Here is a 9,073-nt window from a genome sequence, read left to right as displayed (position 1 = left end):
ATAGGAAACTGGTAAACATCCAGGCACTGAGATCCCTGAAAGGCCAAGGCAGATTGGGGCGGAGTCTGATTTGCCCTCATAGGAAAATACAGAGGAATATTTTTTCTCAGTAGTTAAAACTGGAGTTCCCCCCAAAATTCCTGTCACATTAGTCATAACTTTAATATGTTCTGGTTCAGTCCAGGTTACTGGGTGAACCATGGGAGGTTTAGGGACATATGCCCAATATGAATCACCGTGAGTTGGAGCAGTTGAGAGTAAAAGTATACATGCAAGAAAAATATTAGCTAGAGAGGGTGTTTTTCCCACTGCTAGTACTATATCTTTCCCCTTTTCCAAGAGGACTGTCATCTGCTGCAGTGTAGGAAGGAGTGTTGACTTGTTCGTTGTCATCATAGCAAGCCTTCTCATTTTCCGCTGCAGTCTCTTCATCTTTTTTCGATTGCGATTTCGACGGCGAGGAGTGTCTGATGAGGCGGTCTGGGATCCAGATGGGAGAGTCCTCATCCTGTGGAAATACACAAGCATACCCTCTCCCTGAAGTTATAAGGGGATCTGGGCCTCTCCAGGCACCAGTTAATAAATCTTTCCATTTTACTAAAGGTTTTACAGTTTCCATTTTAGGATTCCAATGCAATTCCATTCTAGATATTCCTTGGTCATTAACATTCACATGATTTAATGTGAATAATGCATGACTTAAAAGATGATGCGGAGAGAAGTATTTATGAGCTTCCCTCAACTTGTGTATTTGTCCTTTTAAATCTTGATGAGCTCTTTCTATTATAGCCTGCCCTTGAGGATTATGGGGGATACCCGTTACATGCAATATTCCCCAAGTTTCACAATATTGCTTAAAAGCTTTTGAACAATAGGCAGGTCCATTGTCTGTTTTAATCTTTATCGGTTTTCCCAATAGATTAAAAGACATAATTAAATGCTGTAAGACATCTTTCACCGCTTCTCCAGTCCTCGCTGAGGCAGTGATTGCATGTGAGTAAGTATCCACACATACATGAATAAAACAGAGTTTTCCAAATTGAGGACAATGTGTTACATCCATTTGCCATAAATGTCCTGGTTTTAATCCTCTAGGATTAACTCCCATCTTTTGTACCTGTCTAGCAGGTGGACATGTATTACAATTCTTTACAATTTGTCTAGCCTGTTCCCTGGTAATTTTAAATTGGTACCTTAAAGCATTAGCATTTTGATGATGTAAGGCATGATTTTGTTCAGCTTCCAATACATTATTAATTTGGACAGGTCTTGTAAAATAATCTGCCATATAGTTACCATAAGTTAAAGGTCCAGGTAAAGACATGTGTCCCCGGATGTGTCCTATAAAAAATTTCTCTTTTCTTTTATGAATTAAATGCTGCATATTGCTCAATTATTCCTTAATTTTTGTAGTGCCCGTTATTAAAGCTGTTTCAATAGTAGGAAACAGGCTGACTATATATTTAGAATCTGTATAAAGGTTAAACCTTTGTGGAAAATGTTGAAAAGCCAAAGTAACCGCAACTAGTTCAGTCTGCTGAGCAGATGTCTTATCAGTATGAGAAACTATAGGTGGTTTCCCTTCTACCCAGACAGCTGCAGTACCATTATTTGACCCATCAGTAAAAATAGTAAAAGCTGTTTCCAAGGGCGTTATGGAGCATTTCTCGGGGAACAGTATTTCAGTCTCTTTAACAAATTCTAATACTGGATGTTTTGGCAAATGATATTTAATTTGTCCTGCATATCCTGTTAGAGCTAATCCCCAATTCTCATTTTCCTGTAACAAGTACTCAAATTGAGTTCTGGAATATGGAACTATTATTTCTTGCATGTCTTTTCCAAAAATTTCTTTCGATCTATTTCTTCCTTTTATAATCAATTGAGCTACCAAATCAGCATAAGATGTTAAAATTTTTGCTTGAGTATGGGGTAAATGCAACCATTCCAATATCCCAGACTGCCATAAACATCCTGTTGGAGTATAAGATGTTTTAATAATGAGAAGAGACCAAGGCAAGGTATAAGTTATTTGGTGCAATCTTGCTCCATTTAATTTTTCCTCTACTAATTGCAAAGCCTCTATAGCTTCCTTACTTAGGACTCTTTTTGATTTAGGATGTGAGTCACCATGTAACAAATTAAAGAGAGGACTTAACTCTCCTGTGGTAATTTTTAAGTATGGCCTAATCCAATTAATATTCCCTAGCAGTTTTTGAAAATCATTCAATGTACATAAATTATCTCTCCTAATCTGCATATGTTGGGATGCTAAATGCTGATCATGAATTTCATGCCCTAAATATCTAATTGGCCTTTCCTTTTGAATCTTATCAGGGGCAATGATCAGTCCAAAATCTTCCAAAGACTTTATCAAGTCCACAAGTATTTTTTCCACTATTTCTTTATCTTTATGCCCCATTAGTATATCGTCCATATAATAAATAATATATGCATTCATATATTTTTCTCTAATAGGGCTTACTGCCATATTTACAAATTTCTGGCATAAAGTAGGACTATTTTTCATTCCTTGTGGAAGTACTTGCCATTCATAGCATTTGCAGGGTTCCCTGTGATTAATAGAAGGGATAGTAAAAGCAAATTTTCTGCAATCTTCAGGATGCAGTTTTATTGTAAAGAAGCAATCTTGCAAGTCAATTACTATAAGATGACATTCTTTTGGGATTGCTACCGGAGATGGTAATCCTAATTGTAATGCTCCCATGTCTTCCATGACCACATTAACTGCCCTTAGGTCTTGCAATAATCTCCATTTTCCAGATTTCTTCTTAACCACAAAGATTGGAGTATTCCATGGACTATTGCTTTCCTTTAAATGTCCTTTATTTAATTGTTCTTCAACTATTTCCTGAATGGCCCTAATTTTTTCTTCAGTAAGGGGCCATTGATTTTGCCAAACAGGATTTTCACCTTTCCAAGGTATTTTGTCTGCATATAAGTTTTCATCAATGGCCCCTAAGAAAAATACTGTTCATCAATAGGAACAGTAGTTAGGCTTAAATTTAAATTTTGCATCAAATCTCTTCCCCATAAAGTAAAAGGTAGAGAAGGTATCACATAAGGCTGAATATGTCCCTGATTATTTTCAAATGCCCAAGGAATAAATTCTGTGCTTTTTGCCACATTGGAAGCCATTCCCAGTCCTATTAAGGTAGACTCTGTTCTAGTGACAGGCCACGTAGATGGCCAGTCTTGGCCTGCTATGCAAGTTTTGTCAGCACCAGTATCCAGGAGTCCCTTAATAGCTTTTCCTTGTACTAATATGGTCAGGAAAGGCCTATCAGAAGTGATTCCCTGAGTCCAAGCTACCACATCTGAGGATCCCAATTGTCCAGTTCTTTTTTCCATTAAATTTGGATTAGGAGTATAATAATAAGGTATCAGGATTATTTGAGCTATTCTTTGACCTTTTCTTATTATAATTGTTTCTTTATTAGCTTTGCAAAGTACCTTAATGGTCTCTTTAGTATCAGAGTCCACAATTCCAGGGATTATTTCTATTCCCTTGTTAAAATTAGAACTTCTTCCTATTATAAATCCAAAGATTCCCATAGGAAGCTCTCCTTTAACACTTGTATCCAAAACATTCACCCCATCTAAGGATGAGATCACATAGTCTTTTTGAGCTATTAAGTCTAGCCCTGCACTTTCCGGTGTCGCACGGGGTAAATTCCTTATATTAAAACAAGGAGCATCTGGATTAAGTAAACTCTTATCTACTAAAGAGTTCTTTTTTTCCTCTCTTGGAGTGGGGCTAAGAGGTTGCCCCTCTCCTAGTTTTTTGATTCCTTTTCAGTCAGAGGAGTTCCATCTTTGTGGAACTTGGATTTACATTCATTTTTCCAATGTTTCCCTTTTTCACATCTAGGACATATTCCTGGGGCTGTAGTTCCTTTCTTTGTTCCCTTATTCTGGTCATCTTCAGGGCAAGCGTTTTTCCTATGACCTGGTTTCCCGCAATTATAGCAGGTAAAACTCCTTTCATTCTTTCCACCCCCATAGGTGGCCTTGATAAATTTAGAAATAGGGGTTCGATGCATGGCAGCTGCATATGCCATTCCTTGCATTACTGCTGGTGTGGCATCAGCACAAGCCTTGATATAATCCTGAAGGTTCCCCGTTTTCCTAATGGGCCTAATCAAGTCTTTACACAGAGCATTTGCATTTTCCCATGCCAGTTGTTTTAAAAGGAGGGAAGTCCCTTCACTAGGAGGCAACATCCTATTAATAGCTTCTTCAAGCCTAGCTATAAAGGCCTGATATGGTTCTTCCAACGTTCGTTTAATTCCTGCCAGCACAGTACCTGATCCTTCAGCAGGAGGAATAGCTCTCCATGCCGAAACAGCATTGGCCATAACCTCCTTAAGAACTTCCTTGGATAGTTTAGTCTGGCTTTCGGGAGTAATATATATTCCAGTTCCTAATAACATATCCAAGTTAGCTGTTTTTCCTTTTTTCCCTAATGGTGCCAAGGTAGTAGCCATAGATCTTCTGCATCTATCCTCATAATCCGTTCTCCACAATACATAATCTCCGGGAGACAGTACTGACTTAGCCGTCTGATGCCAGTCATTAGGAGTTAACCATTGACTTGCAATCAGGTCCAATACCTGAAGAGTAAAAGGAGCCGATGGTCCAGCAGTCTTAACTGCCGCTTGTAATTCTTTCAAAGTTTTTAGAGATAAAGGCTCCCATTTTGGTTCATCATCATCTTGCCCTGCATTAATAACTGGGAAGCCAAATGTTATATCTCCAGTTTGCTTAGCTTCCTGTAATACGGCTTGAAAACCAATTGGAGGATGAGGCTTTCTCCTTAGTTTAGGAACAGGAGGAGCAAATGGAGATGCTTTAGGCGAAGCAGCCATGGCTGTAAAAAAGTCATGATCTCTGTCCTCTGGATACATCTCATCCTTATAAGCTTGCTCTTCATCAAACAAATCATCAGAATCTCCCAATTCTAGACCTAGAGGCTCTTTAATAGGCGGCTTTATTGTAGCTCCATATTTACAATCTTTCTCAGTCAAAATTAAAGGTTGTTCCTCAAAATTAGAGCATATTTCCTCTGTTAATAATTCTAAATCAGATTTTTCTGTTAAAGCATCTCTGATCTGTAACCAGATAGGAAACATTTGCCTAGGTATTGGTTCCTCAGGATGATCAACAGCATACTTTTTCAAATCTTTACCTAACCTTTTCCAATCTGGTAGAGTCAGGGAACCTTCCAGGGGATACCAAGGTGCTGCCCTCAACATATACTCATAAAACTGAGAAGCAGTTTCATCTGAAATTCGTAACCCCTTTTCTGAGAGCATATGCCTCAGAATGGACAGGAACATACGCTTGCCCTTTGAGCCAGAAATCCCCATGATATTCTTGATTCCCTGCCCTTAACCACAAGCTTATCTGTGGCGGGTCTGCAGCACCCTGTGGCAGGATCCGATCCTTCCCTGATTGCCTTTTTGTGCTTACCTGTCTTCAAGTCCCTGTTCGGGCGCCACCTGCCACCGACCGGCCCGGGAGGTCAGGGCAAAGTCCGACTCAGGGTCCTTGGAAGATCTCAGGAGGGAAGGATTCGGCGCGACAGACAACACAGACTCAGTGAGTTCTTATGCTGCTGCAAAACTTTACTGTTTCAGTAGTCAATTTATACAGTCAGAAAAAACCATTAAGAGGAATTTGTAAGAGTGCCAAGATAGGTGGCCACGTAGTACAGATAGTCATCAAACATAACTTCTAAGAAAAGACCATAAAAAGGTCAAAGGTTCAACTAAAAAAGGCTGATATTATCATAACAAGCGTGATCAATTAACCTTGCTTAACCCCTGATCAAGACCATAGCGGGACAAGTTCCAGATCATTAGGCTCAGTATAGACATTCTTATGCTAATCTTGCCTTTGATTCCAAACGTTCTCAAAATGTTCTTTTCAGGCTTCATAACTTTTACAGACATCTGCCTCTGCTTTCCATCCCCTGTTCCTTTTACGCCATGTACTAGCATAAGGTTCACTAACTGCATCAGCTACTTGGAACAGAATACGTTCCTATCCTGGGAAGATAAAGTAAAGCTAAATTTAGTGGTAAACTAGAATTATTTTGCAACTGATTACTTGAAAATATTATCAGAATTGTTACATATAGCATTTCTAAGAGTTGATTCAAGCCCAGTCTCAATGAATTGAATTTCCTCTATTGAGACATAATTTCTGGGAAAGCAGGGCTTTCAAAGATGCCCCCATTTCTTTCCAAGAAGTGTGTGCAATCGCTATGAGACAAAGCAGAAATTCAAAAGTGAAACCAAGCCATCCGAGTTACCCCAGCCATTTCCTCATCCCAGGAGGCCCGAGTCTTCGCCTAAACAAATGTCCAGGCTTCAGAGCCTTATCCATCCCCTTGGAGAACTTCATGCTCCTACAGGTTTCACCAAGCTTGTCACAGGGCTGTTGCAGCCTGCGCAGCTGGCGAGACGGATGTGGCAATTGCCCTGGCAACAACCAGTCAGAATTGGGTGGGAAAATTCTCCCCAATGTTCCAGATATAGTTTAGAAGAATAGCAATTGTAGTTAAGCTTCAGCTAAAGAGTCACCTCACCCCTATGACTTTTACCCAATCCTGTAATGCCAAGACACGGAACGCCCCAGCTTGTGGTTCTTCCCTTTAAAAACCCTGTTCATCCAGGGCTCCAGGTCCCACTTCCCTACTGCTGCATCAGTATTTGAACACATATACAATAAACCCTTATGTATCTACAGCAGAGTTGATTCCTGATAGTCTTTGGGGGGTCTCACGAACTGGGCATAACAGCCAGAACCAATCAGCTTAAAGGTCACTTTGATTGCTAAACACTCACCCAATGCTGTAATGCCAAGACTTGGAATTCACCAATTGCAGTTTTTCCCTTTAAAAACTCTGCCCTCCTAAGGCTCGGGGCTGCTCTTGCTAAACTTCTGCATCAGGGATGACTAACAGCCCAAGCTCAAGTTTTAATAAAGACCCCTGTGTGTTTGCATTGGACATGTGTTCCTGGTGGTCTCTTGGAGGGGGGTGTCTCGTGATCTAGACATAGACTGCTGGCCTAGGATGCACAGTGTCCTGGTTTCTGATGAACCAAAAGGACTCCATCTAAAAGATAGAAGCTACTTTGTTATAAGGTCAGAATATGTTCATTTCTGTTTCTTGTAAATTCAAGTTTACTATGCTTTAACCTGTTTCTGGAATTTAACATACCCTGTGGACTTTGAATCACACCTTGAATATATCCTGACAAGATGTTCTGCCAAATAATGGCTATTCTTGGCTATTCTTGCAGAAGCATCAAGACTGACATATGAAAGAAGTAAGGGGCTGGGGCTGAAGCTCAGTGGTAGTGAGAGAACAAGAGCAGAACTAACACCATCTTGTTTTTCAGACACCATTTTGAATGGCCCTGTCCTTTAGGTGACCCAAGTTCTCCCACCAGGAGAACTTGCCCACATCTGGAATTAAATAAAACCAAAAAATGGAGGGCACACCTGTGAGGGATTTTGGCCAAATTTTAGTACCCAGAAATCTATTTTTTGGGGTTCCCTGGGGATATGTGCTTTTCCAAGGATGGCTGATGCAAACTCATGTGAGTCTTTAAAGTCTAAGCATCGTAGAACATTAGTAGCTTCCTTTGATACCTGGTTATTGTTAGAGGCATGTGGCTAAGAACATTTGCATAATTTCTAATAGTATACAATTTCTGGTATTATATTTGAGGCTCTATTTGGGAAGACCACAAAACTGAAGGACATCATAAAAGTTCTAGAAGACATGGAAAGTTAGTTTCATGTGCAAGCTGATACATATGAACCTTGAGGAAATTTTTAATATACTCTGAAGTGTGAAGGAAAAGAAAGAATTTAAATAAGCACAGATTTGCGTGATTATTAAATTCTCACACAACCATATACCTCAATGTCAGGTAGCTGATCGGTGCTGGCAAGGCCTTCATTCCATAGGAAACAATGCATTAACAGATGTCACAATTTTAACATAGCCACATGAGAGCCATGATCTAGAACTGTCCATCTACTTAGTTTTAAACCATTCAATTATCAAAAAAAGCATACACATTGATTAGTGTATTAATGTGTGTGCAAGGCCTGTTATAAGCAAATTGTCCATAGTAAAGTTAGTGTTACTCACACACGTGTAGTGGCATACACTAGTTTAGTGAGAGTAGTACTTCATGAAAGACAAAAAGCTTGTGGTGGACAAACCTGAATTCCGTGCCACATGTCTATGAGAAACAAAAAGTTAACCTTTGTGAATGCAGTGTGAAAACCTTTTGTTATTCTGCCTTGAATAGGTATATCAGCTATCACTCTGGATTCAAGCCATTTGAGCTCTTGGTGCCAAGCTTGACTGTCTCAGTTTCATCTCCAGTACTTGCATAGAGGAAATGGAGAACAGACATCAGTCAGTTGTTCTGAGTGTGAGGTGCACATCATGGCACAGGTGTGTATACAGTTAAAACTTTTGAAAAAGATTAAATTAACAAAGCAAATAAGCAAAATATTGAAGACATAGAACACAATTCAGCAGTTGAAATTGACACATTGTTCAATTCCAAGAAGTATTTCTGTTCATCGAAACACTGATGGTTCCCCTTTGAATCTTATTTACTTTTCTAAAATTTATTTCTTATGTATATGATATTCTGTCTGTATGTGTGCCTTCACACCAGAAGAAGGCACCAGATCTCATCATAGGTGGTTGTGAACCACCACGTGGCTACTAGGAATTGAACTCTGGACCTCTGGAAGACCAGCCAGTTCGTTTAACCTCTGAGCCACCTGTCCCTCCTCTTCAAATCATCGTTTCATTCTCTGATTCAAAGGTAGGTCATTCTAAAAACACCCCAGCTGCTTGTGGTGGTAAATGCCTGTACTCCCAGCACTTGGGAGACAGAGGCAGGTGGATCTCTCTGAGTTTAAGGACAGACTGGTCCATATAGTGAGTTCCAAAATGGGGCATAGCTATATAAAGATCCTGCCTCAGAAGAAACAAACAAAACAAAACAAAAAT

This window comes from Meriones unguiculatus, chromosome 17 (genome assembly GCF_030254825.1).
Source record: "Meriones unguiculatus strain TT.TT164.6M chromosome 17, Bangor_MerUng_6.1, whole genome shotgun sequence".
NCBI classification, from domain to species: Eukaryota; Metazoa; Chordata; class Mammalia; order Rodentia; family Muridae; genus Meriones; species Meriones unguiculatus.
This window is presented reverse-complemented; position numbering follows the sequence as displayed.